General features: G+C 43.0%; 1 protein-coding gene across 1 annotated transcript in view; it reads right to left on the minus strand.

Moving 5' to 3' along the window:
• Nucleotides 1–25,846, minus strand: part of PRKCH (protein kinase C eta) — a 168,775-nt gene that overhangs the window by 38,063 nt on the left and 104,866 nt on the right. The gene's annotated exons all lie outside the window — the stretch shown is intronic.

A 25,846-nucleotide genomic window follows, 5' to 3' on the forward strand; every position in this document is an offset into this window, starting at 1 on the left:
GATCAACAAACACTGCAAGCTCTCAAGGCTTCAGGCTGTTTGGTAGCACTTCCTCTGTTACCCCTTTCTATATAGAAGCAGGAAAGCAGATGGTAAATTATGAAATATTCTGGGTGCAGGGATTTTCAAACATATTCAGCTTTGGCCTGTTTCCACTGAAGCCAATGGGACTTTACTACTAACTTCAGTAGGTGCAGCGTCAGGCTAAACACTCAGTATTTCTGAAAATCCTCCCTCCCCTTTGTGTATAGCTTCTGTTTACATTAGGAAGAACAGGCTCCAGGACACATTCTCGCTGGCTACAGAGCAACACATTGGGGGCATAATGCACTTATGATACATCTACACAGCAAAACAAAACAACCAATCCCCTCCCCAGTAGCAAGTTTCAGAGCTTGGGTTAACCAATTCAGGGTTGTAGGGCTTGTGCTGTGAGGCTAAAACTAGCAGTGTAGACATTCGAGCTTGGGCTGGAGTTCAGGCTCCGAGACCTTCCCCCTTCGCTGAGTTTCCAAGCTGGGCTCCAGACCCAGCCCGACTGTCTCCACTGCGACCCTGTCACAAAAGCCCGAGTCCGTTGAGACTCGCTGCTGCTGTGTAGACACACAAATATTTTAAAATATTTACTGGGGGAACCGGTCTTCAGATCCAGTTACAATAAAAGCCAAGACCAGCATCGGCATTATTGGTACTCTCTCTTTTAAGACTCTGTAGAAGCTGTGGCTAAACAAAAAAAAACCAGACAAACTCCTCTGAGCTCTCTCTTGCCACAAAAATCGCTTAAAATCCATTTGTGAACTTAAATGGAGATATATTTGTCAGAGCATAGAAGATGGGATATTGTCCAACGTTTTAGCTTCTCCTTTAACATGGATTATTATTGCTATTCACTCATTAATGGTGATTCACTCCACCCCCACGTGAGTTGCAAGTATCCTGGCTTTTTATGGGTGGAACAAAGCAAGATGAAATTCACCCCACCCACCGCAGTGCCAGGACGCTGGGCTACTATGCAGCCCATCCTACATCTATAGGAATGCCTGCCCAGCTGCTCAGGCAGCCCGCACGTAGCTGGGCAACTGGCTTTGCGTCAGCCCTCCACACTTGAGGCAGATTTCACTCTGCTTGCCCAAAAATGCCACACAGACAAGAGATGCCAGTCCTGAAGAGCCTTGATTCTAAATGCCACACCTATGAAGCAAAGTAGCAATGTGGAATTGGCACCAAGGGGAAAGGTTACGTGACAAAGGTGGTTTGAACAACTGGCTGTTTTAGAAATAGATTAAATAGGTATAAATAAATAGGTGACTCATTCAATAAAACAAAGCTGTCTTGGCTGACCCTCCCTCCCCTTTGTAGGAATTGTAGTGGAGGTGGGTCTTGAAGCAGGACTCGATGAGGAGAGGATGGTGTATGGGGAATGTATGTCTTTACACTGACCATGATTTGTTCCTCTAGTAATAGGAACAGCAGATAGGGCCTATAAGGCAATACTGGGACTGGTGATTAACTGTGGTATGCAGTGAAGACGGGGATTTTGAAGGTACCATCCATGAGTAACATGCGCCTGCCTGACAGCTCATCCTGAGTCAATAATTGGAGGTTCATCTACTAGGTTCACATTTTTTCCCCCTAGAACAGAGGTGGGCAAACTACGGCCCACGGGACCCTCCTGCCCGGCCCCTGAGCTCCTGGCCCGGAAGTCTAGCCCCCAGCCCCTCCCCCGCTGTTCCCCCTCCCCCGCAGCCTCAGCTCACTGCGCTGCCAGCGCCATGCTCTGGGCAGGGGGGCGGCGAGCTGCTGGGGCAGCGCAGCTGCAGAGCCCAGCACGTGGCTGGCTCCAGCCAGGCGGCACAGCTGTAGTGCCGCCAGCCACCGGTGCTCCAGGCAGCGCGATAAGGGGCGGGGGGGAGAGGGTTTGGATAGAGGGCAGGGGGTGGGGGTGTGGATAGGGGTCGGGGCGGTCAGAGGGCGGGGAACAGATGGGTTGAATGGGGGCAGGGGTCCCGGGGGGGCAGTCAGGGGTTCCGGGGGCAGTCAGAGGATGGGGGGGTGGATGGGGTAGGGGTCCCAGGGGGCAGATAGGGGGTGGAGGCCGGGCCACACCCCTCTCCCCTAACCGGCCCTCCATACAATTTCCAAAATCCGATGAGGCCCTCAGGCCCTCAGTTTGCCCGCCCCTGCCCTAGAACTAGACCTTTTTGATTAACAGAGGGTAACAGTGAAGCTCTATCACTCACTCCTCACCAGACTGAAACTGAGGGTCTACTGTTCTCAGACTAGACTATTTAAAACCAAGGAAGACCTAAATTTCAGATGAATCCTTCTTCCATATAGCCCTTGGTTGAGGAGGTGCATTCAGGTATTTGCATTGTGAGTCACTTTTCTTCACTCCAAAAATGTTTTATTTAAGCTTCTTTTAATCTACGGAGACAAGAAACAACAGGCAACAAGGAAAGAAATCTTTGCTGGATGGTGTGCCTGGAAAACACCTGTCAAAATCTGAGATTACATATTCTACCCTCAAACCTCCCCTATTTTCACAATATAGAATTGCATAACCATAAACGTTTCCTATTATAATCTGAGGTTTGTCTCAATCTTAAAACAAGATTTTTCAAAGCACTTCTGATCTAGGATTGTTTGAGGTACAATGACCCAGGTCAGATCTAAAGTGCACTGTACTTCACTCATGTGCTGATTAACTGATTAAACTTTTAATGCACAACACTCAGAAGTCCTATTTTCCCCATCATTCTCCCGTCGCATTGCTGTGTTTCTGTACAATGGCAACTGAGCGGCTCTTAAGTTCTGTATGCATAGCTATTGTCAGTAACAAGGACACCACATTGAACAGTACACTCAAGTGTTGGCACAAATAATACCATCCATTTGTGTTTGCTGTTTTCAGACACACTCCCTTCAATAATAAATTCAATGGCAACTAATCAAAGGCAATGGAAGCTAGTGGGAAGCTATGGGACACCCTATAAAGGCACTGAATGTGAAACATTTTTGCTTTTAGTGTATATTCTGGAGGTCATTCATTCCACCACATAAGCTAATGAATAATCTGAATTATTAAGCGCAAGGAGCACTTGGCAAGAGCAAAGAATAGGGTGGTACTATGTTCCTGTCTCTGCATTTTGGAAAAACACCACACACACACTTCTATGAAGCCCATGCCTCCGCTCACAAGCAGAATCAACCATATTTCACATCACAATTGGCTCTCAAACTTTTCCCACATTGAATCTAATCTTAAAACAGAGATCCTCTCTTTCCCTCCTGGCCCCACACCTTGCCTGAGGCAACTACATCACCCAGTTACATGATAGCAATGTAATGGAGACAAGTGCATCATTTTGTCCTACTGAATGTGTCTAGGACTTCACAATCATTCGTACCAAATAGCCCTTTGTTACCTGAATCCTGCTGTGATGGGGTAGTCGGCCCCTTAAAGGCAGTAGTGCCTGATGATCAGCCCTCCCTGCCACATGGCATGGCCCTTTAAGGGTTTGAAAGGGCATATGGATAGAGAGGAAACAGTCCTGGGAATGAGCGGTGCATGGCAGGAAATCCTGTCATTTTATCTTTAGGGGCCCAGGGCCAGGAGCATCGCAGAGGGGCAAGGTTCCCCTCTCACCCAACTGATTGGGAATGAGCTGGAAGTGGGGGACTAGTATATATCATAGCAGACACCAGCAGAAGGCTGCCAAACCTTATGAGCCCGAGGACTAAGTGGGACCAGCTCAAGGAGAAGCTTCCTAATGTCCTATAGCCAGCTAAACTACAACCCAGCTCCAGCAGGAGAGCTGGGGATTCCTGGTTTAAGAAAAAGGATAATTGTCTGTATTACCCAGCTCCAAGAGCAGGGCAGGGGGCTCCTACCATAAGGAGACACACACAGACTGAGAGGTAACCCTAAGGGTTACAGAGATCAGAGGGTGAGCTTCAGAGGAACCCCAAAGGCCAGAAGAACTTTTTGCATATTTGGGACTTTTGTTATGGACTATTTTGTACAAGGTTTTATAAGAAACCAGCGCCAAAAAGGGTATTATTGAGGGTATCAAGAGGACCCAAAATGGAGTTACTGGCTTCCTGAGAGGGGAAACTGAGGCAGGGAGTGCCTGGAATGCCACACTTAGCCAGAAGGAGTACTCCAAAGCAGTCATGCCCTGTGACATGCTGTGCTGCTTTAATCAAATCATTCTGAAGTTGGTTCTATCCCCCCAAACTGAGCATTTGCTATCCCTCACATTTTGGCTGTGTCAGCAAATAAGATCATGGTTGAATTGACTCCAAATAGAAAACTCTCAACAAAGAATTAAGCAGTAACATTTTATCTCCTGTGCAGCAACCCAAACAGGTTCCCAGGGAGATTCAGCCTGGACACTGACACGCATAGCTGACACTTTTGTAGGATGTTTGGAAGAGCGGCCTGCCTCTGTTGATCACGTGGAAGTGCTCCCACAGACCCCATCATCCACATGCCATAGTAAAAGGCCCTTGCAATGCATGATAGGTTGCCTTGCCCAGCACTTTTAATTGCAACTTTCTCTCTCAAAGCAAAGTGCTCTGAAGGTTGAACATGGCACAGTCCATACTGCATCTTGACAAGACAGAAAGCTAAATTTGGCACCTGGTCATCCGTGACTTGCTACTAAAACTTGCAGCCAAGAAAAACTTCTTTCTGTCCTTAAAGAAAAGGAGGACTTGTGGCACCTTAGAGACTAACCAATTTATTTGAGCATGAGCTTTCGTGAGCTACGCTCACGAAAGCTCATGCTCAAATAAATTGGTTAGTCTCTAAGGTGCCACAAGTCCTCCTTTTCTTTTTGCGAATACAGACTAACACGGCTGATTTCTGTCCTTAGTTGCACCGTGGTAGCTACAGCTCTTCCTAGCATTTCACTGGCAACTGTACTGACTTATATAGGTGGAAAAACTAAATAGAGAATCAAGCAGCTGCTGGTTTAATTTCTTCACCTTTAAAGAAAATGTTAAGATATAAAATTGGCTCTGGTCAGCTGTTCCAGACACCAGAAGGACTCTTTTTTAATGAGGTAGTTTTCAGCTATATGGGCATGGCTGCCATTAATCCTTCATGTTCTGGTCTCCTTTCCAATGGTGTTGCCACACACTTTCCTTACCTACATCTGTCACATGTGTTTCGTCCTGTCTGGGTTACCTTGCATGCTGTTTGGGGCAGTGATGGTGCCTCATGTGGTGTTTATAAAGCACCACACATCTATGCACTGCTCTGTAAATAAAATATTACACGATTCAATTTCCAAGCCCTTTATGCTCCTATTGTGAACTCCCTTCGTAGAGCTGGAAGCATTGCATATTGTGTCAATAGGGGCTTCCCGCTGGGAGGATTTTTATGACAGGCATTTAAATATCTCAAACAATAAACTTTCGTAAGTTGCTCTGAGCCACACTTTGGGTGGGCTAGCGGCTCTCTCTGGAAATTTAAGTCAGCTTCTTTCCTCACCCACTCATGCCTTTCTCCTTGCCAGACTGCCACTCTTTCTCGTGCTGAGTTGTACCTTACCTTACCACTAGTGAGTGGGGCTGTTTCTGGAATGAGGTACTACTCCAGGGGAGAAAGACGGGCAAAAATCTGTCCCCACATGAATGCTATATTCTCTTGTGATTATTTTTCTACCACCCTTAACCCAGATTTGAAGCCAGTTTGAGTGGTATGGGCTGCATGTATATACACCATCTTCAGAGGAACCATGGAGGGGTTAAGCCCCTTCCTAGGGCTGAGAGGAAAAACCCAATCTGTAAACACTGCCTCAGAGGGAAAGCTTGCAGAAAAGGGCTGACAGCTGTAGCACCTCAAAGACTGAGCCAAGAGACATGACTCAGGAGCACCAGCACCACAGAAAGTTAGGGCGTTCGCTGGGATGAAGGTGCTCCTGTAGGAGGAGATTGGCACGTCCCTCTAGACAGGAGAGGAGCAATTCACCTCCTTTCCCCTCATGCAAGAGAGGCCTGGAATCATGCAACTTCCCTGCCAAGAGAGGAATCTTTATTGCTCAGATATTTGTATTAGTCTGATCTTGATAAAAAGGGGAGTGTGTGAAAGACTAATTGACTCCCAGGAGGAAAACAGTCTGAGCTGCTAGACTGTCTGTGTGGATTGTTGGTTGTTTCCAGGCTGACTTAAATGGGTTAATGACTTCAATGGAGGGGTGGGGGAGGAGGCAGTGACCCAATGAAAACATAATCCCTACAGGCATCTGTTACTAAATTTGCCCTAGACATAAACCATCACTACAACCTCACAGTATTTACTCACCAGACCAGAGTTTGTTGTTCTTGCCTGTTTGAGGTAGCTCTACAAGGACAGGTTTCAGAGTGGTCACCCTGTTAGTCTGTATCAGCAAAAACAATGAGGAGTCCTTCTGGCACCTTAGAGACTAACAAATTTATTTGGGCATAAGCTTTCGTGGGCTATAACCCACTTCATCAGATGCATCTACAAGGACAGAATAAGGGAAGAGGCTAAGGCACATCTTGAGGTTTTTTTATCCAGCTGATAGGAATTCCCAAACCTCAGCAGTTTAAACAAACTTCTATGGTAGCTTGCTCAGAAAAAGCTCCATGTGACTTCGACATGGCAGGGAAATGAAGTGAAAGTCACTGAAAAAAATGTATGTGCAGAGAAAGAGCGTGCGCTTAAAGACTTCTCTGGGTACAGGAAGAAGGAGCTATTTATAAATTATGTAATGCATTAGGGGGTAGGTGGGTTCTTAATCGTGTGTGTTTGTTTCACTGTTAAAAGGACGTAGGTGGGTCTTGAAAAATCACACCCACAAAAAAGTGTTACAGAAGGTATGGACAGCCCCGAACCAACTGGATTGAAAAATCCCTGTAGAAAAAGCCTCCAGGACATTGCTTTAATTCTGTATTTGTTTACAGCAGTCCCACTGAAATCAGTGGGTCTATTTTCAGAGCAAGGTACTAGTCAGGGGGAATAAGAGTAAAGAATTGGGCCCTAAGCCAACAGACATTTATTAAGCACAAACAGCTATTTATTATCTTGGAGCCCTAGTTATGGATCAGGGCCCAATTATGGTGTGTGCTGTACAAACACTGAACAAAAAGGCAGTTCCTGCCCCCAAGAAGCCTCGAAGCATTACTATGTGATCAATAATCACATGATATCCCTAGGTGTATATATTGTCGTGTATTGGGGGTAGGATTTTTCCAAGGAACCTAGGGGAGTTAGCCACTCAGACCCAGACCCTTAAAGTTATTATGTGGCTAATTCCAATAGGAGATAGGCACCTAAATACCTCTGAGGATTTGAACCTCAAATCCTGACTTCCAAGGGGATATGGGCACCTAACTACTTAAAATGCCTTTGAAAATCCCAGACTCTGGTGTCTTGATTCTTACCCTTCCCTGGAATTAGCTGTTTTTTCCTATCAAAATTCACATTCAGGGCCAGATCCTGCAAATGTACTGAGTTTCTGCTGGGAGATGCTCAGCACTCTCAATTCTAGGACTTCAGTAAGTAGAGAGGTTGATCAGCTTTTATCAAAAGTAGGTTTCAGAGCTAACTTTCAATCGTCACAGCAGGGTTACATCATCACATAGCATTCAATCGCAGTCTTTCTAATCCTTAATTAATCAGAAGTCAGCTTGCTGCAAGTGACCAGCTTGAGAGCACTTGTGCAAAACACTCAGTTGCAATTTCCCACGGAGGAAGAAAGGGATCACTTTCTTGTGGCAGCCTCAGTCCAAATGAAAGGTTGCACACGCAAGCACTGGGAGTTGTGAAGAAAAAAAATAAATCACCCCCACATTATTAGAGGCTCCTTGTGAAAAACCAACCGCCTGTAGACGACACAGCCAGAGAGGTAGTGAAGAAGGGTTTAGAGAAGCTGCTTGGATAACACAGCCTATGCCACATCGTCTGCGGGGAGCTCCTCCATGCCAGCACTGCATCTTTAGTAGCAGGTGGCTCTTTACTTGGTGACAGTTGCTGAGACTTTTATATCGAAGAGAAAGAATGTTTGTTCTGAGGAGGAGAGGAAGACTCACACCACGTGTGGTTCCTGAGACAAGAGGCTGTATGGCAACAGGTAGGGCACCAGAGTCCTATTAAAACCAACAGAGGTATCAAAACAGCCATAAGAGGAAACTACAGCATTCTAGACATCCAGATGGGTCTATTTCAAAAGCAGACAAGCTCATCCCTCTATTCAAATAAATCCCACTGAGGGATGGCCAGACTGAAGTTATGCATTTCCCACAGATGTCAGTAAGCAGCAGGAGGAGCAGGACTTGAACCATGCAACAGCAGACCAGGGTCTGAGGTGCCTTCCCATGGAAGACAAAAACAAAGCAAAGGTTTGGAACATTTGTTCTACATTAGAAATAACAGTGGGAGTAGTGGGAGGAGTTCTAGCATTTTGGTATATAAGAAAGTAAAGAACTCTGAGCAAAATCCTTTCCTCGGTCAAATATGGATAGAATCATAGAATATCAGGGTTGGAAGGGACCTCAGGAGGTCATCTAGTCCAACCCCCTGCTCAAAGCAGGACCAATCCCCAATTTTTGCCCCAGATCCCTAAATGGCCCCCTCAAAGATTGAACTCACAATCCTGGGTTTAGCAGGCCAATGATCAAACACTGAGTTTGCTCCAAGGCTCCTGATATTTGGTTGCACCAATGCTTTTGCCCAGTTACCAAGCTTGGGGGGGGAGGGGGGAGGGGGGAGGTTTAAAATAGGGATATTATGATCAGTGCCTTCTGGATTTGTCACAGGATTCATTTAATAGTCAGTTCTGAGTGAAATTTTAAATATCTTATTCTGACATTGCATTACAATATCCTTCCTTGCAAGAAGGGCTTGCTTTTGAACCAGCCTTCAAATTAATCCAAAACAGTGAAAGCTGGCAGTTCAATAACAACAGCGTCTCTCAGAAATTAGATGCATATCCCATGGGTACTATTTTAAATAAACAACAGAGCCTTCTGCATTCAACGCACACATACTTCAGCAATAAATGGTGGCTGAAAAGTTTGCTTTCTACTGCACAGTTCAACGGGGACATTTATATGCCACAACTCTCATTCTTACCATCAAAAAATGTTTGTTTTGTTTTTGTTTTTTTTAGTAGGAAGTTGCATGTCTGGGGACAGGGAAGAGTTGTTTTAGAATTAAAAAAACTGTAAAGAAAAAGGTAGTCACTTTTAGGATCTACTAGCCTGTAAAATAAATTTCTATGGAAGTGGTAGAAGTCTCAACACTTGGAACATGTAAACTAGCTGAATGTATTAGTAAATATACAATAAAAAACAAACTTGCAGTGACAGCAGGATGGACTAGGTCTGACAATTAATTATCTCTTACTCTGAAAATGTATAAGGTTGGGGTATCCTTGTGGGACAGTGTTGCTGCTTGGGCTGGGGGTAGGTGCCAGGAATGAAGGTTTTAGCTTCTCTGAGACATTCAGCATATAATATAGTGCATTGAAAAGGCACTAGAAAGTTAACATTATTTGAATAATTTGGATTGACCTAGATATGCCAAATAGTAGTAGATTGACCTAGATATGCCAAAATAGTAGTATGCCAAATAATAGTAGATTGACCTAGATATGCCAAAGCCTGGAGGTGTTTGACCCCTGTACAAGGTGAGGGTCTGCCAGGTTTGCTGCTTGGTCTCAAAGAGTTCCACCTGACATCCCTATTGTCCCAAAGCATGCTCAGTTTAGGATTAGCCTCATGGTCTACTCATAGCTCAGTGCAATTTGGACTCTGTTCCTTGCTCCCTGGTCCAGCAGGGACTATGTCACTCGAAAGGCTGCCTCTGGTTGACATTCACATAGACAAACTTTAGAAGAAATCCCATCTGGCCAAGGGAATGCCACCTTTCAGGGCCCTTGAAGGTGGTTGCGATGGGAGATGCTCTACCTCTGTAAGTAGTGAGGAGCTAAGAAAGCTTTCTGCACAATCTTTATAAAAGAAAACCACTTTTCCCTTCACTGGGCCTTCAGGTTAGCCAGCAGTTTGCATGGTCAGGGTGGAACAACTTCCATAGATCCAAAGGGAGTAGGGGACACAATACGGAGAGCTTCCACTCATAAGTCACAGTTGCTGAAATTGCAACACTTTCCCCCGGAAAGTCACCTGATTTCCATCTGAAACAACAAAGCACCATGCTCTGCTCCCATTTCTCCACAAAGCATTGCGAAGAGATGTGCCCTTGTGGGCTGCATCTTGATAAAGTTCACAATTTAATAGCAGAACTCAGAACCTCAGCAAGTTCCTGATCCATGTTCTGAGTTGCAAGGGCTTCATGGTGTTTCATACAATGATGAGTCCACGATATATGTGGAGCAGTTTCAAACCTTTGATCTTCAAGATAGAAGAGGTCCAGCTGTGCAGATTTGGATGCAGGCTTCCCAGTCCAATGCATGAGAAATTAGGAAGTCATTTAAAATGTTAAACAGTTCAGATCCAGTTGCACACATCTTAATTGGCTTACAGACCAAAAAAACTTCCAATATTGATGTTTCATGAGAGTAACGAATGTAAGCAATTAAAAGAGCTTCTTTTGATATACATATATATATATGTTGCTTCATCCAGCTGGATTGCAAATAAACTGGACTGCAATTGAGAGATCAGCTGCACCTGGATATTTTCTGACATGTCAGAGATTTGGTGACGGACCATGTTGGCTGACAGCGGGATCATTTTTAAACTTCTCTGCTGTGCTGTCACCAAGTGTGGTCCTGCAAATGTCAATTGCTGCTGGGAGAATCAGCTTTTCCCCAGTTATGTAAGGCTTTTTATTCTTGGCAATGTGGTACGCAACTTGATATGATGCATTTAAAGCAGTTGCAAGGGTGGATACCACATTTTTCATTGTGGGTTTTTGTTTGTTAATTTCTTGTAGATTTTGTTCAAAAAAATCTCTGTTCTTTCCTATCAAATCGCCATGTTTTGTTTCTAAAAATGGCATCTTAATTATGGCCTAATTTCTCTGTTAACTGCAAAGGAAGTGAAACCAAAATCCAAAAAGGTTTCATCATATTTTTTGTTTTTACAGATTTGTCCTCTGTATTGACTTCAGCAGTTTCAGCTTCTACCTTTTGTTTCAGAACATTACCATCTTTTGGCAATATGTACCCATCCATTTTTGACCACATAATGATATGAAAAAATATCAAACTCACCAGCAGAATAAACATTGCACAACTGCTTCCTGTAACGACAGGATATGACATACTAAACCAGAAGGTGGGAAAGGTAGTTGTGGCTATAGAAGATCGTCGGCTTATAATTAAATACATTAAAAGAAAAGGAGGACTTGTGGCACCTTAGAGACTAACAAATTTATTTGAGCATAAGCTTTCGTGAGCTACAGCTCACTTCTGTTAGTCTCTAAGGTGCCACAAGTACTCCTTTTATTTTTGCGAATACAGACTAACACGGCTGCTACTCTGAAACCAATTAAATACATTGTAACACACTCCTGTGTACTGCATCAGCAGCCTTGTATCAGCCAAAAAAGTCCATCTGATTAAATAAGTTGCAAAATGTTTACTCATACTTAAGACCCTACTTACCTTGCGACTTTGCGGATCCCGCAATATCAAGCTTCCACCGCAATTTGTCGGCTGGGTGGTTGGTTGCCGGGGCTCCCACTGTCAGCCCCAGGTGGCTGACAAAATTGTGGTGGGAGCCTAATATTACAGGATCTGCAATTTCCACAATATCGCAAATTAAGTAGGGCCTTAGTAATAGTAATTTTTTTAAAAGTAAAAAATGCCTTGCACATCGCACCCCCACAGCATTCCTCCAGGCCTCCCAAGAGGGGCATGCCCCACAGTTTGAAAATCTCTGGGTTAGACACTCTGTCAGGGATGGTCTAGGTTTACTTGGTCCTGCCTCAGCACAGAGGGATGGACTAGATGACCTCTCCAGGTCCCTTCCGGCCCTACGTTCTATGAGTCTATGATTGTGGGTTGTGTTAAAAGTGCTAAAACATAGATACAAATTTACACATTCTTCAAATTTCATTAACTTGGTGTGTTTTGAAATATAAAATACACCAAATTCAAACCCTTTTGCCAGAATTAAGTCAGGACACATGACAAACCTCTTATATTTTCTCACTTAGGAAACTCTCTCAAGAGACCAAACCGGATTCATATCAAGAAAAAAGCCTGTATGCTACGTGCCACACATCAGCTCAGCCACTGCTTCCAACGTGCTAGAACCTGTGAGCACTGGAGTCTGCAAATGGAATACTCTGCAGCCTTCCGGCGTACATACAGGCATATTTACAGAAGAGAGTTTGGATTAGTGATTTCTGTTTTCAAAGTTCCTTTTTCCCCACAAACTTGCATGTGATGAAATTCCTGACTGTTGCATTCCAACGTCCTATCTCATACTGCATTTCTCTGTCCACCCCAGCCCAAATTTCAGTTACTCTGCAAAAAACAAAAAAGCCATGGTCACTTTGGCAAGGCTTCATGACTCTGCAAGCCTTCTCGGAGATGGCATGTATCCAGTGAGTTTGGACACCTCACAATACCACATTCTCCCACTGCTTTAGCAGCTCATATTGAATGTTAAAGTTCTTGGATGAGTTTTGCGATGGCAGTATGCCTGGAAGTGGGATTTAGCTGCAGGAAAACACTTCCTAGGTAACACTTCCTAGGTGGAAGTCATTTTCCTGATTCACGAGTACTTCTTTGCTATTTCTAAGCTGTTGAGAGAGACACTTGTGAAACAACTCTAGATATTTATAATTTATGCCTCTGATATGGATATAAACAATTGATTCAAATGAGGCCTATTCAGAATTTGGAATAAGTGTTTCTGTGGTTTCTGGAGATATTATATCTTGGATGTACTTCATAAATCTGAAATCAGACTCTGAAAAGCTCTGTTAGTTTCTGAGGTCTGCTCCTATTGCAGTCAAACGAGAGTTTTTGCCACTGGCACAGTGGGATAAGGATCAGGTAATGCAGCTTATGGACTAGACTGTGCCTTTAGGCACAGCTCCAAGCAAGGGGTGGTGGTGTGTAAACTGCACTATCCCAGCAGGTATTGTGACACACCTATGAGGCACGCTTCTCCATTTGCTCTATAGCTGGGGTGTGGTTTAGCAATTTGAATTCTGGTCTGTACCAGCAGCAAGTCATGACACTCCCTGCAACAATTCAACTGCACCTGGCTGGTGTATTATGGGATGGAACCAAGGCTTTACCCATTCTCTACCCACCTGCCCTGCCCTGCCCACTGCAGGGATTAGGTGAGTGGTACACACCAACAATGTGGTCAACTTCATGTACCCTCTCTACATGCATGCACATCATACATCATTTGAAAGGTTATGATGTCTAATTTAAGATGAGATATGATGTGGCAATGTCTACTGGTGTTGTTACCATAGAAACAGGGATAAACAATACCACCATCAATGCATCAAAATGACCACTTTGAAATATTTGCATTCTTTTCTCTGAGTTTATTAACTATTATTTCAAGACACAAAATTGGATTTCTTTGTGACCTCAAAGCACCATAACAATCTAAAGGGTAAAACAAAATCTAATAATAAATTTGGACAAGTATCACTGAAATGTAATAGCTCTGGTGACATTTCTAGTCAACATCTTGTTCAGCATTAAGATCTCTGTTGAATGTATGTGGGTAACCACAGTCTTCAATGCCTTGGCATGTACAGAGTTCTGTGCATGGAAGATTGTATTAGTAGGGGTCACTGCACAATCAACTATGTCCGTAGTCAAAACAGACATAAATAAGGTTTTGTAGAAGCTCAGATGCCATTGGGCTCTTGACGAATACATTTTTTCCATCCCTGTTGCAATGGTGATCCAATATCTAGTTTATCTGTGAGTGAAGAAATTCAAATCTTTGTTTGCCAAGATGCTCTTTTGACATGCTCTTCAAAACTGTCCTCACACTGTTGGAGTTTGGCCAGTGACTTGTCCTTTTTGATAGCTAGATTGAAGCACAAGCAACTGAGGTCTTTGTGGGTCTCTTTCTTTCTCACTCTGGTCAGACAACACTACTACCAACTACTTTGTTGCAGAGATTGTGGCTTGTCTGCCACTCTCCCAATTCAGCAAGATCTCTGAACCAGTAAGCATCCTTTGTTTCGACAACATTAAACACAGATTTTCTGCTCCCAATACCAAATAGGGATGACACAGAGTCACATCCCACTAATGCACATATAGCAGGAAGTATGTTGGAGAAATCAGGAGTGAGTGTGTCACAAGTTGCATGCACAGGTATGAAGTGAAGCGTGTCAGTTATGCTCGTAATGGTGCCTGTTTCAGTCCACATTATCTGTGCGTTCCATTTTTGGAAAGTAGTGAACAGCAAGGACCAAAACATCTGTATCAGGTGACCTAATTACTACGGTTCCTTTGACACCAAGAGACCCAAAAGCCATATTGGCACATACAGCATCCTTGCGTCTGCTTCCTCCTGAGTACTGTACAAGTCTTTGGCTTCTTCAGTACCTCTACTGGCCACTGGAAAAGCTTCCAGCAACAGAGTGTATTTGTGTTGAGCGTGCTTCTACACATTCAGGTGCATTTTGAACAATACATTCACAGAGGAGTTTTACAAGTGACTGCATGTTGGATGCCACATTTAGAAACGTCTTCCTTGGAGGCACAGGGCGTCCAAAACTCACCTGGTATTTCTTACATCCAACCTTAGATCCTGTCCAGTGCTGTCCTTCTGCAGTTTTCACGGACTTACTGTTCTCATATCTGTTAAAGACTTTGATTAAAGAATTAGCTTTGTCAAATCCTTATAGGTCCTGTCTCTAGTACTCAGCAGCCAATTAATTGAATGTGTGGAATTTGTCTCCAGACATCCATTGTATGACAGCCATGGCACCTCTGATGTACATTGTGGTTTCTTTGTTGCCTGCTGTTAGCTCATGGATTCTTTCTGTTTAAACTTCCAGCTGTTGCCATAATTCAGCTGTGACTCTTTTTTCCATTGTTACATCAGCATAGAAGGAGGACATAGGCACAGGTCCTTTTGGGTGACTAAGAACATTTGCCACTGAAACACCATTTCTGTATTTTGCTAAGGACAGGGCTCTGTAGAAAACAAATTTCTGGATTGAGAGCTGCTGGGATTGTCCCTTCCTTGCCAAACTTGAAGTTGGTCTTCTTGGTCATGTCAGCAAATGGTTTGATGAGACATGTCTTGACAAGGCTGAAGAATCTACATGTTTCACCAAAATCAAGCACACCTCTCACAAATCTCTCCATTTGGTCTTCATCAAAAACATCTCTTTTTTCAGCAGAGACTCTTCTACATCTGATGGTACATGCAGTCTAGTAGATATGTTGATAAGCACCTCTGGATGTGATTCCGGGTCAAATGGGTTTGTCATATTGTTGATGACATGGTTGGCAAGGGCTGTAACTTCTTCTTTGCAATGCAGAGGCATGGACTTGTTTGTGGAGTTTATCTTCATTAGGCCATTTCTTTCTCTCATTGCTTTTGCATACTCATAATCTAAAACTGGGTATTGTCACCTCTAACACTAATACTGAGCTGTGCATAAGTGTCACTGAATTAAAAAGCTGGTTTCTAGACTATTTCGAAGGCTAGTAGCACATGCATAGGCAGTTACAAATTAAAACCTTCTACCAGGCAGACTAAATGCTACATTGTATGTACAAAAGCTTACAAATGGAGAAGTATTACGTTAGGATTTCACGTACATTTATGTCTACCCACTATGCAGTACAAACTGTGGGCACGCAATCTACTGCAACTGGTGCACAACGTGCAGTGTGAGACTGATCTGGTCAGCAAATTTCAACTTAAAATATAGAAAACTATTATACTTGCTTGTGAAATCTTTTGACAATTAAGAATATGAGGTGTGAAAAATTTTCATGTTTGTATATTGCATTTTTGCCACATGCTAAACAGCTTAAACATTTCTGGGGGGAAATAATACTTGCCCATGCAAAATCAATAAAAATGCTCCAATATATTGTTGTCTAGTAGTTTTGACAAATAGACGCCACATTAAGGTGTTGAAATTAACTTAAGCAGTAAAAATTGCAGTCAGTCATATTGCAGTGTTTCTGGAACCATGCAAATAAATGATGCATTCTCATTTTGAGTACCATTGTTTCACCTCACCTACAGTCTTATGGCACCACTTGACAGCTCCGCATCATATCTCATCAAAACAAACTTCAAATATGTTTTCAAATGATTTATGATGTAGGTGTGTATAAGGTGGGTACATTAAGCTCCAAAAACATGGCCCTTTTTGGAGAATTGCCACATGCCTAGGTAACAGTGGGGTTCCCGCTCACCTACATAAGCATGAGTCCAAGTCACAATCAGTCCCCATAGCAGGTATTAGTTACTACTAGTGATGAAGATACCGCCTAGAACCCTTGTGAGAGAAGAAAATTCCGTAGGAACAATTCTACACCTCACCCTGAAGTTCTTGTTCTGCAACTCATAATAACGTTGGCTATTCATTAGTTAATTCAAGAATGTAAAGTGCCAGACAAATACTAAATGGTATTAGAATTATTATTTATTTGTACTGAGGTAGTGCAAAGGACTCCCTGTCATGGACCAGGACCCAACTGAGCTAGGCGCTGTCCAAACACAGAAATGAAAGATGGCCCCTGTCCCAAAGAGCTTACAATCTAAGTAAATAGTAAAGCCAAGTAATATACTGCACATACAATGGTTATTCTGTTTCTATGGCTTATTGCTCACACTGAGGCTTAAAGGAATCAGTGACATCAAACTCTGGTAACTTAATTTGTGTCTTTTTTTTAATTTGTTTTCAAGGAGAACTTTAAATAATTGATGTAGGCATAAAGAGAAAAGTCACATGCTACACAGAGGGCTACCATAACTGTGAGATATGCAATACGGCAAAGACAGAGTGAGAACAGCAAATCAAGTATGTCAAGCACCATCTGAAATAACAGAGTTAGAAATAAAGGCTTATACAATTCATCTCCTTATGTGTATATATATTTTACTTGCACGCACACACACAAAATGTTTTAAAACTAATTGGAGTACTAAACAGGAATTATAGACCAAGGAAACCTCAGTAACTGGACCTTGCTACTCTGAAAAGCTAATTCAGATTTCCCCGGTATAGCCTTTCTATCTGCTAATGACTAACAATGTCAATATTGCTGATTTTCTTACTGCCACTATTACAAACACAGTTGTTTCACCTTCAGTAACATGTCATGTTGCAACAATTCTTCTATTTCAGCAAGTAGGAAAGAGTTAATGAAATGAAATTCCGTTGATATAGTGTTCGTTTTTAAAAGTATACAAAGCAGTCATTATAATTAAGGTTGATATATCACCTCTCCTAACGCAAACTTAAGGGTTAGGTCTCCCAGTATCGATGTTGAAAATTTCCTTCAGAAATGGTTCAATGTCACCAATTTATTTTAGATGACAAATGTGTACTAAACTGACAAAACAATTATGGTAATAATACGGGACAATTTTAAGGGTGTGAAATATAAGATTTTTCAAAGCTGGTTGCCAAAAATCAGGCTCTTAAATCCATAATTAGGCACCTACATGCTCAGCACCTTTGAAAATCACTTATTCAGGCGCCAACATACTAGAGCTAATTGAAAGATGACAATAGTTTGTTGTGGGAAATTTGTAAAAATAAATAAGTAAAAATAAAAAACTGAAGTTTCCTATGAAAACATTTTATTTTTTGACAAAAAAATTGAAACACAAAATGTTTCAATTTTCATTTTTTTGCCCCTTTTCCCTCTTCCTTTTTCAATTTTCCCACCCCTTTTCCAGCAGCAAAATGGAAAAAAAGGAAAGGGGGGAGGGGGCGGAGTTTGTACTTACAGAAGAGGCTGTTTGACCAAAAATTGTCCATTATCTCTACTAAGTATGGATTTAGGGGTTTAACTTCAAACTTGCATACCTTAAAATGTTGGCTGAAATAGTTATATGTAGCTATCTCTTACTTGTATGCTTTAGTGAAAAACTTTAAGGATGTATTATTAAAAATAAGAAATACAGATCATTCCAAATTTGAGCCTAATCTCGTATACCCTTATGCATGTGAATAATATTGCTTATTTGTATTACACTAGCATCCAAAGTCCTCAATCAGGATTGCCCCGCATTGTGCTAGGTGCTGTGCAAACACAGAGTAAGGAACAGAGTAAGGAATGTAAGCTCTGCCCCAAAGAGCTCTCCCCTTACATCAGGGGAGCTATGCACAATGAAGTCATTGTGATGAGATATGGATATACAATATGCAACAGAGATCTGAAAGCAGGACTTTTGCCCTAAGAGCAAAACTGAAATTCAGGGCTAAGAGATACCACAGAATGACTAAATGCAGTTTATTTGAGCATAAGCTTTCGTGAGCTACAGCTCACTTCATCGGATGCATACTGTGGAAACTGCAGAAGACATTATATACACAGAGACCATGAAACAATACCTCCTCCCAAGGAGAGTGATCACTTTAGATAAGCTATTACCAGCAGGAGAGTGGGGTGGGAGGAGGTATTGTTTCATGGTCTCTGTGTATATAATGTCTTCTGCAGTTTCCACAGTATGCATCCGATGAAGTGAGCTGTAGCTCACGAAAGCTTATGCTCAAATAAATTGATTAGTCTCTAAGGTGCCACAAGTACTCCTTTTCTTTTCACAGAATGACTGATAACTAAAGATGGCATGCAAATGTGATCAGCTGTTTTCTCTGCATTTACCGTTTTGTCCATGTGCAGAAAATAAACACCTTACACAGCACAGGTCCAAAGGGTGTAAAATAATACAGCACACAAATAAAAAAGGGAAAGCATAAAAGCTTTAACCTGAATCAGGTTAAAAAAAAAAATCTGTTGTAATCACAGTACAAAGTATGTGAGCTGTCAGATATTATATAACCTGTCCACAGACATTACTAGACTACCCGGCCCTTGATATGTTATCATGTCTGAATGCCCTTTATTCAGTTGCAGGAAAGGGATTACAATACGAAGAGAATTTAGGTCTGCTGCATACAAACTCTTCCTCAAGGGGCTATACTACTTGTAAGCTACCATGCTTTATGCCATTTTTACAGCTTTTAACTTAACAGCTTTATTAGTTCCTAATAAAATCTGCTTATTTCCCATTCTTTCTACTACCCTCACAAAAGAGCATAGCCCCTGCCTATTCTATCATGCATATTTCAGCATACTCTAAATACTCTTTCTGGCCCCCAATTCAGGAAAGCACTTAAGCCTGTGCTAAAATACTTTCCTGAATCAGGGCCTCTAAGATTATAGCAATAATGAACTTATTCAGTCACTGGGGATTCTTGGAGCTACAATGAACGTATGAGTGTGGATTCAAAAGTGTTTCAACATTGGCCTAGCTCTGCTCACATCCCATCCATAGCTTCCCCATTGGTATACAGACAACATGTACATGTATACGCATATTTATGGGATTAGAGGGGGAATACAATAGAGGGGACATGTAACTCACTGGCGAGTGTGTGTTACAGTTCCCCTTTGTACCAATCCACAGATTACATGAGTTCCTGAAAACCCCAGCTAGAGACTTTTAGCTGAAGCTATAGAAGCTCATGTGCTTAGCTCTGGACGTTCCCAGTGCCTCAACCAAGTTGGCAGCCATCACCGATGAACTTTTTATGAAAAAGTATAACCTGGTCTCTAGATGGTTTATTAGTTGGGATGCATTCAGGATTCTAAATGTCTCATTAAGCAGAAGTTCTATCTTTCCATGTTAAGAATGCAGAAAAAGCAAAACAATAGTAGTTGTAAAAAGAAAAGGAGTACTTGTGGCACCTTAGAGACTAACCAATTCCACAAGTACTCCTTTTCTTTTTGCGAATACAGACTAACAAGGCTGCTACTCTGAAACCAATAGTAATTGTGTCTGACCTAGGCAAAGGAATGTCTTATGCTCTGAGGCTCCCTCTGCTGGGTGAATAGTACAGCCTTAAGTGCAAAATAGTGCTGACTTCATCAGCAGCACCGATCTCATCCTTGTTTAAGACATTAGCAAAAGTCCCCTTGACTTTAGGGCAGTGGTTTTCAACCCTTTTTCATTTGCGGACCCTTACAAAATTTCAAATGGAGGTACAGACCACTTTGGAAATCTCAGACAGGCTGCAGACCCCCAGCATCCGCAGATCACAGGTTGAAAATAACTGTTCTATGGTAACAACAACCTTTTGCAGACATCTTAGACATAGTCTGTGAACCCCCAGGGTTTGCGGACCATAGGTTGAAAACCACTGCTTTAGGGGAATCAGGATCTGAACCCAGATGTATAGACATGGAAACCAACAACAGAGACAAAAAAAGAAAATAAAATCACCATTTGCAAAAACTGAAAAAGTAAAATGTGTGTGAAGAGGTTGGAATCTCTTGGCTTGGGAAGAAGGGAAACTATGTACTAGAACAGGATTGGGCATGTTGCCTCCGCCCCAAACACTGCCCCCCACAGCTCCCATTGGCCAGGAATTGCGGCCAATAGGAGATGCAGGGGCTGCGTCTGTGGATGGCGCAGTGCGTAGAGCCACCTGGTCGCACCTCCGCATAGGAGCCAGAGGGGAACATGCTGCTGCTTCTGGGAGCTGCTTGAGGTAAGCGCCGCCCGGAGCCTGCACCCCTGAGCCTCCCTCCTGGCGGCCCCAACCACTGCCCCAGCCCTCCAAAACCCTTGGTCCCAGCCCAGAGCATCCTCCTGCACCCCAAACCACTCATCCTCAGCCCCACCTCAGAGCCCACACCCCTAGCCGGAGCCCTCACCACCTCCCACACCCCAACCCCCAATTTCATGAGCATTCATGGCCCACCATACAATTTCTATACCCAGATGTGGCCCTCAGTCCAAAAAGTTTGCCCACCCCTTTACTAGAAAGAGCTGCACTATAGACAATGGTTCTGTACAAATGGGGAATGGGGCTAACTTTAACTTTTGAGCACATAATTTTACATTAACTTTATTTCAAATTGATTTGGTCTCAGTGGAAACCTTCTGTCCTTCCTGGCTATTATAAACCTTTCTTGTAAAATTAGTCTCTTTAAAAGGCTTGTGTAAACAAACCTCTCTCTAAGTGTCACAGCCGGTCAACTGAAACATCAAGTTTATGAACCTGTTACAAAAACGTGTTCCTTATAAAAGTCTATAGCCTATGAGACATGTGATCTTGTCAGGCCTTATAAGCTAAGAAAGGTCATGATCTCATAAACCTGCCCCAGTTCCCAGTTCTTGGACTGGGAGATCTCCAAAGCAACTGCAGCTCCTGGAAGATTCAGTAGGTGGCACTCTTCTTTGTAAATCAGTACTGAATGCTGTTAGGGGGCATGGCACTGATGAAATCGTATAAATGGGTCCCTGATCACTTCCTCATTAACAATTCTGTGGCACTTTTAACAACAGTTACTGTTAATCCCTAAATCATGGCCACATTCTAATCCAGATAATTACATTGTGCCCTCCAAAGGCTTGAGGGACCTACCAGTACTCTGCTAAAGACTTGGACTGTCTCAAGGGATGTGACTTCCGCCACCACTTTCCTTCAATGTGCTAACTAACTGCAGGGCTCGTCTTCACTACAACTTACGGTGGGCCTGGCCCAGCCTGGTACACAGCTAAGGGGCCATTTACAATGCAAGAGTAAACCATGAGAGAGCAAAATTATGCTGGAACTGGGTCTAAATGACATGGTTGTTTCTGTAGCACAAGTGTACACTCAGGAAGGCAAAATGTCATGACCCGAATTAGAATTTGGTGAAAACACGGGCATTAGCACCCTGCTCTCTTATGAAAAGTGCCTCAGGACCTTCGTTGCCCACAGGTGGTTGGGATCTTGTTTTTACATCACATTCTGAAGAGGAGCCTCCCAATCAAAAAGAGAACAACTTGTCTGGGCCTGAGAGATCCTATACACTCACTGAAATCATTGGCAGCTGCTGGTGCGTAACACCTCTCCATGCTGCGCTACCCTATAGAGAATACCTTGCGGGGGAAGAGAAGGAAGGTAGAAGTGTCATAAGAGTCAAGAATGTATAGGCTGGTTGAGCAGACGACTGTGTGCTGCTGATATAGGAAGCCTGTGATCTGTCTGATCCCTACTAAACTCTCTGAAGGAAAGGAGCACTTCAAAGACAGGTTTGCACCTTGGTGTGCATGTATAATGCCTCAGTTTCAGGACACTGCAAGTGAAACATGACAAGAGGACCTAGTAGACAGCAAATCTATATGCCAAATGCTGCACTGATTTGCCTTGGTCTGAGCTGGGGTACAAGAAAGCAGCTCACCCATTTAAATCATTAGATCAATATAAAATTAATATGTGCCTTTTAAAAAATTTATACATTAAGTACGCTCTCATTCCAATCCCTTTTGTTATTTGTTCAGGCTAGTATATATGGCAGCACTCATAGGCTATAGTCCAGAATACTGTAGCTCAGATAGAATACTGATATCGTGGTTTTTTTTTTGTTTTTTTTTTAAGTATGCTCAACATTCAAGTGTCCTTTATTTCCCTCAGAGAACTAGCAAGCTGGAAAATGCAAACTAAGAATAAGCTGCCTCAAGAAGAATATTGCATACACGCTTCACACAAAGTTGTGAGCAAACTCATATATCCTTGCCGAAGTTGATCATCGTGTTTTTCTTTGGATGTAGGTTTAAAAAAAAGTGCACAACTACTGCACTATGAAAGAGGATTCTACACACAACCTTAACTGTGATGATGCTTTTACCTAGTAATATATAGCACAAACTGAGCCAAAATCTGCTCAAAATCTGAAAGACTAGCGTAGTCCAGGGAGCAAAGACCTATGATTTGGCATATGAAAAAGCATGTCCTTAATTCCATGGCTGAATTTCATTCTAATTTTTCCCCCATGTATGATGTGATATGGAACTGCAACATACTTATCAACATTCTTCAGAAAGCAGCTCTAAATAGCAGGTGCTGACTTGAGAATTAAACCACAGCTGATATTTCTTTGATAATGCTAGTAAAATGTCACTTCTGCAGCAAAACAAGAACATACATGAAACTGAAAACCCTCTTTATAAAAAACAAAGCCACAAGTTTATGGGAATTATTCTTGAATCTGTGGTTAACAGCAAAAACCAGACTTTTATCTAGTGACAGCTTCAAAATGAGGTGATCTGAGCAGCTACTGAAAATTAAAGGGCTACCATTAAAGTTATTTATCTTGAAATACTTAATTTTGAAAGATGGAAAATTTCAGTATTGTTACATTTAAAGCTACCCTGGAAGAAGAGCTAATTATGCGGGGCTATTCTGGATCATCCTCTAAGTTACTACTTTATTCAAATGATGATTTATATTAGTATAGACCAAAGAGGATTGTTGGAAAGACACTGGCAAAATGCTTTCATTTCATAAAGTTTTTTCGCTGATGTTTCAATATCCTTTCTGTTAATAAACAGCACCAATCATTCTAACATCAGGTCAAATGGCTCCCTCCTGTACATCTTCCTCTGACCTGCAAACCGCTTCCTATGAGTCACTATATCACATGACCATCCAAAGAGCAATTTATGAGTTAAAAGACTGACTGATTTCCTCACTGGCTTCAACAATCGATAAAGCTGAGACTTTTAGACCAGATGGAGGGATCATATTTAATAAAACTGACACCATACATGAAAGCACACTGTTCTTTCTGGCTAGCATCCTTATCTAAACTAAGATAATCTACCATGCATTTATAAGGCACCCAAACCTCTGGGATCTGAGTGCTACATACACACTTACATTTTCTAACAACGAGCTCCAAACCAGTTTAATTGCCGAATCAGCCTTTGGACATCTCCAATACCAAGGCTTAGTCTTCTGTCACGAACTATCGCGACAGGTAGGAAGCTCCTAGATATAAACAGATTGACTCCTCTCGTCCAAGGGACAGGCAGCAGGAGAAAGCATTCAAACCACAGAGCGGGCGAGGTATTAGATTCTGTGCAGACACGGTTCTGTCAGTGACTGATTGAAAATGACTATTGGAGGTCACTATTTTAAAACAATGCTGGTTGTGTAATTATCTGGCAGGACCTCCCTTTTGGGGCTGGTATTCTACACAAGGGAAAAATCAGAATGAAATCTATCCATGGGATGGGTGGACTTGCTTTTACATGTCGGTCACAGTGCTTTAGAAGAGCAATATGCGTTGTAAATATCACAGGTAACGCCTGGGCTATATTGGAGTTGGGGAATATTAAAACTGCATCTTTTTTCTTTTCCATTTTATAAGCTATGTAGCAGACCATTTTGTACTTTAAAAAAATACAGCGAACTCTGCTCTCTACCTGCCTCTCTACATTTTCTGGGAGCTCCATCTGCAAAGAGAAAGAGCTTTAGCACACTTTCCCTAACTTATTTTTTTGCCTTGCTCGACAAAAAACGGTTACTCACCTTCCTGTAACTGTCGTTCTTCGAGATGTGTTGTTCATGTCCATTCCAATCAGGTGGGTGCGCGCTGTGTGCATGACAGTCGGAAGATTTTTCCCCTAGCAGCATCCGTAGGGTCGGCCTCGGCACCCCTGGAGTTGCACCTTCATGGCGCCCAATATAGGGCCCTGCCGACCCCCCAACCCTTTCAGTTTCTTCTTGCCGACTACTCTGACAGAGGGGTAGGAGGATGGGTATTGGAATGGACATGAACACCACATCTCGAAGAACAACAGTCACAAGGTGAGTAATCGTTTTTTCTTCTTTGAGTGCTCATTCATGTCAATTCCAATCCAGTGACTCACAAGCCCAAGTTCAGGATGTGGGGTCGGAGTTGTCCACTGATTGGAGCACTGCTCGTTCGAAGGCCGCATTGTCTCTGGCCTGCTGGGTGATTGCGTAGTGTGTGGTGAAAGTGCGTGTGGAGGACCACATTGCTCCTCTGCGGATTTCCTGGGTGGGAACCTGCACCAGGAATGCCGTTGAAGAGGCCTGAGCCCTGGCGGAGTGTGCAGTGATCGAAGGAGCAGGCACCCTTGCCAAGTTGTAGCACTCACGAATGTAGGACATGATTCATGACGAGATATGTTGAGAGGAGACAGGAAGACCTTTCATCCTGTCCACCACTGCCATGAATAACTGGATGGACTTTCAGAACGGTTTCATTCTCTCGATGTAGAAGGCTAGCACCCTGTGGACATCCAATGAGTGAAGCCTTTGCTCCCTGGCGCTGGAATGTGGCTTTGGGCAGAACACAGGGAAGATGATGTTCTGGTTGATGTGAAACTGTGACACAACCTTCAGGAGAAAAGCCAGGTGAGGCCTGAGCTGAACCTTGTCCTTATGGAATACAGTGTAAGGGGGCTTTGATGTTAGGGCCCTGAGCTCTGGCACTCTCCTAGCTGAGGTTATCACCACCTGGAACGTCACCTTGTATGAGAGATATAGCAGGAAGCACGTTGACAAGGACTTAAATGGCAGCCCCATAAGTCTGGATAGAACCAAATTGATGTCCCAAGCCGGGACAGGCTGTCTGACATGCGGGTATAGCCTGTCGAGACCCTTAAGGAAACAGCTTACCAACAGGTTAAGACTGAGCGTCCCTCTGCACCTGAATGGAAGGCGGAGATAGAAGCCAAGTGAATCCTTATTGACAACATCGACAGTCCCTGCTGTTTGAGATGGAGAAGATAGTCCAGTATTAGTGGCACTGAGGCGAGCATCAGAGACGAATGGTGCTGTGTCGACCAGACTGAAAATCTCCTCTACTTGGCAAGGAAGGTAGCTCTTGTGGAGTGTTTCCTGCTGCCAAGGAGA

The sequence above is a fragment of the Lepidochelys kempii genome, chromosome 6 (genome assembly GCF_965140265.1).
Source record: "Lepidochelys kempii isolate rLepKem1 chromosome 6, rLepKem1.hap2, whole genome shotgun sequence".
NCBI classification, from domain to species: domain Eukaryota; kingdom Metazoa; phylum Chordata; order Testudines; family Cheloniidae; genus Lepidochelys; species Lepidochelys kempii.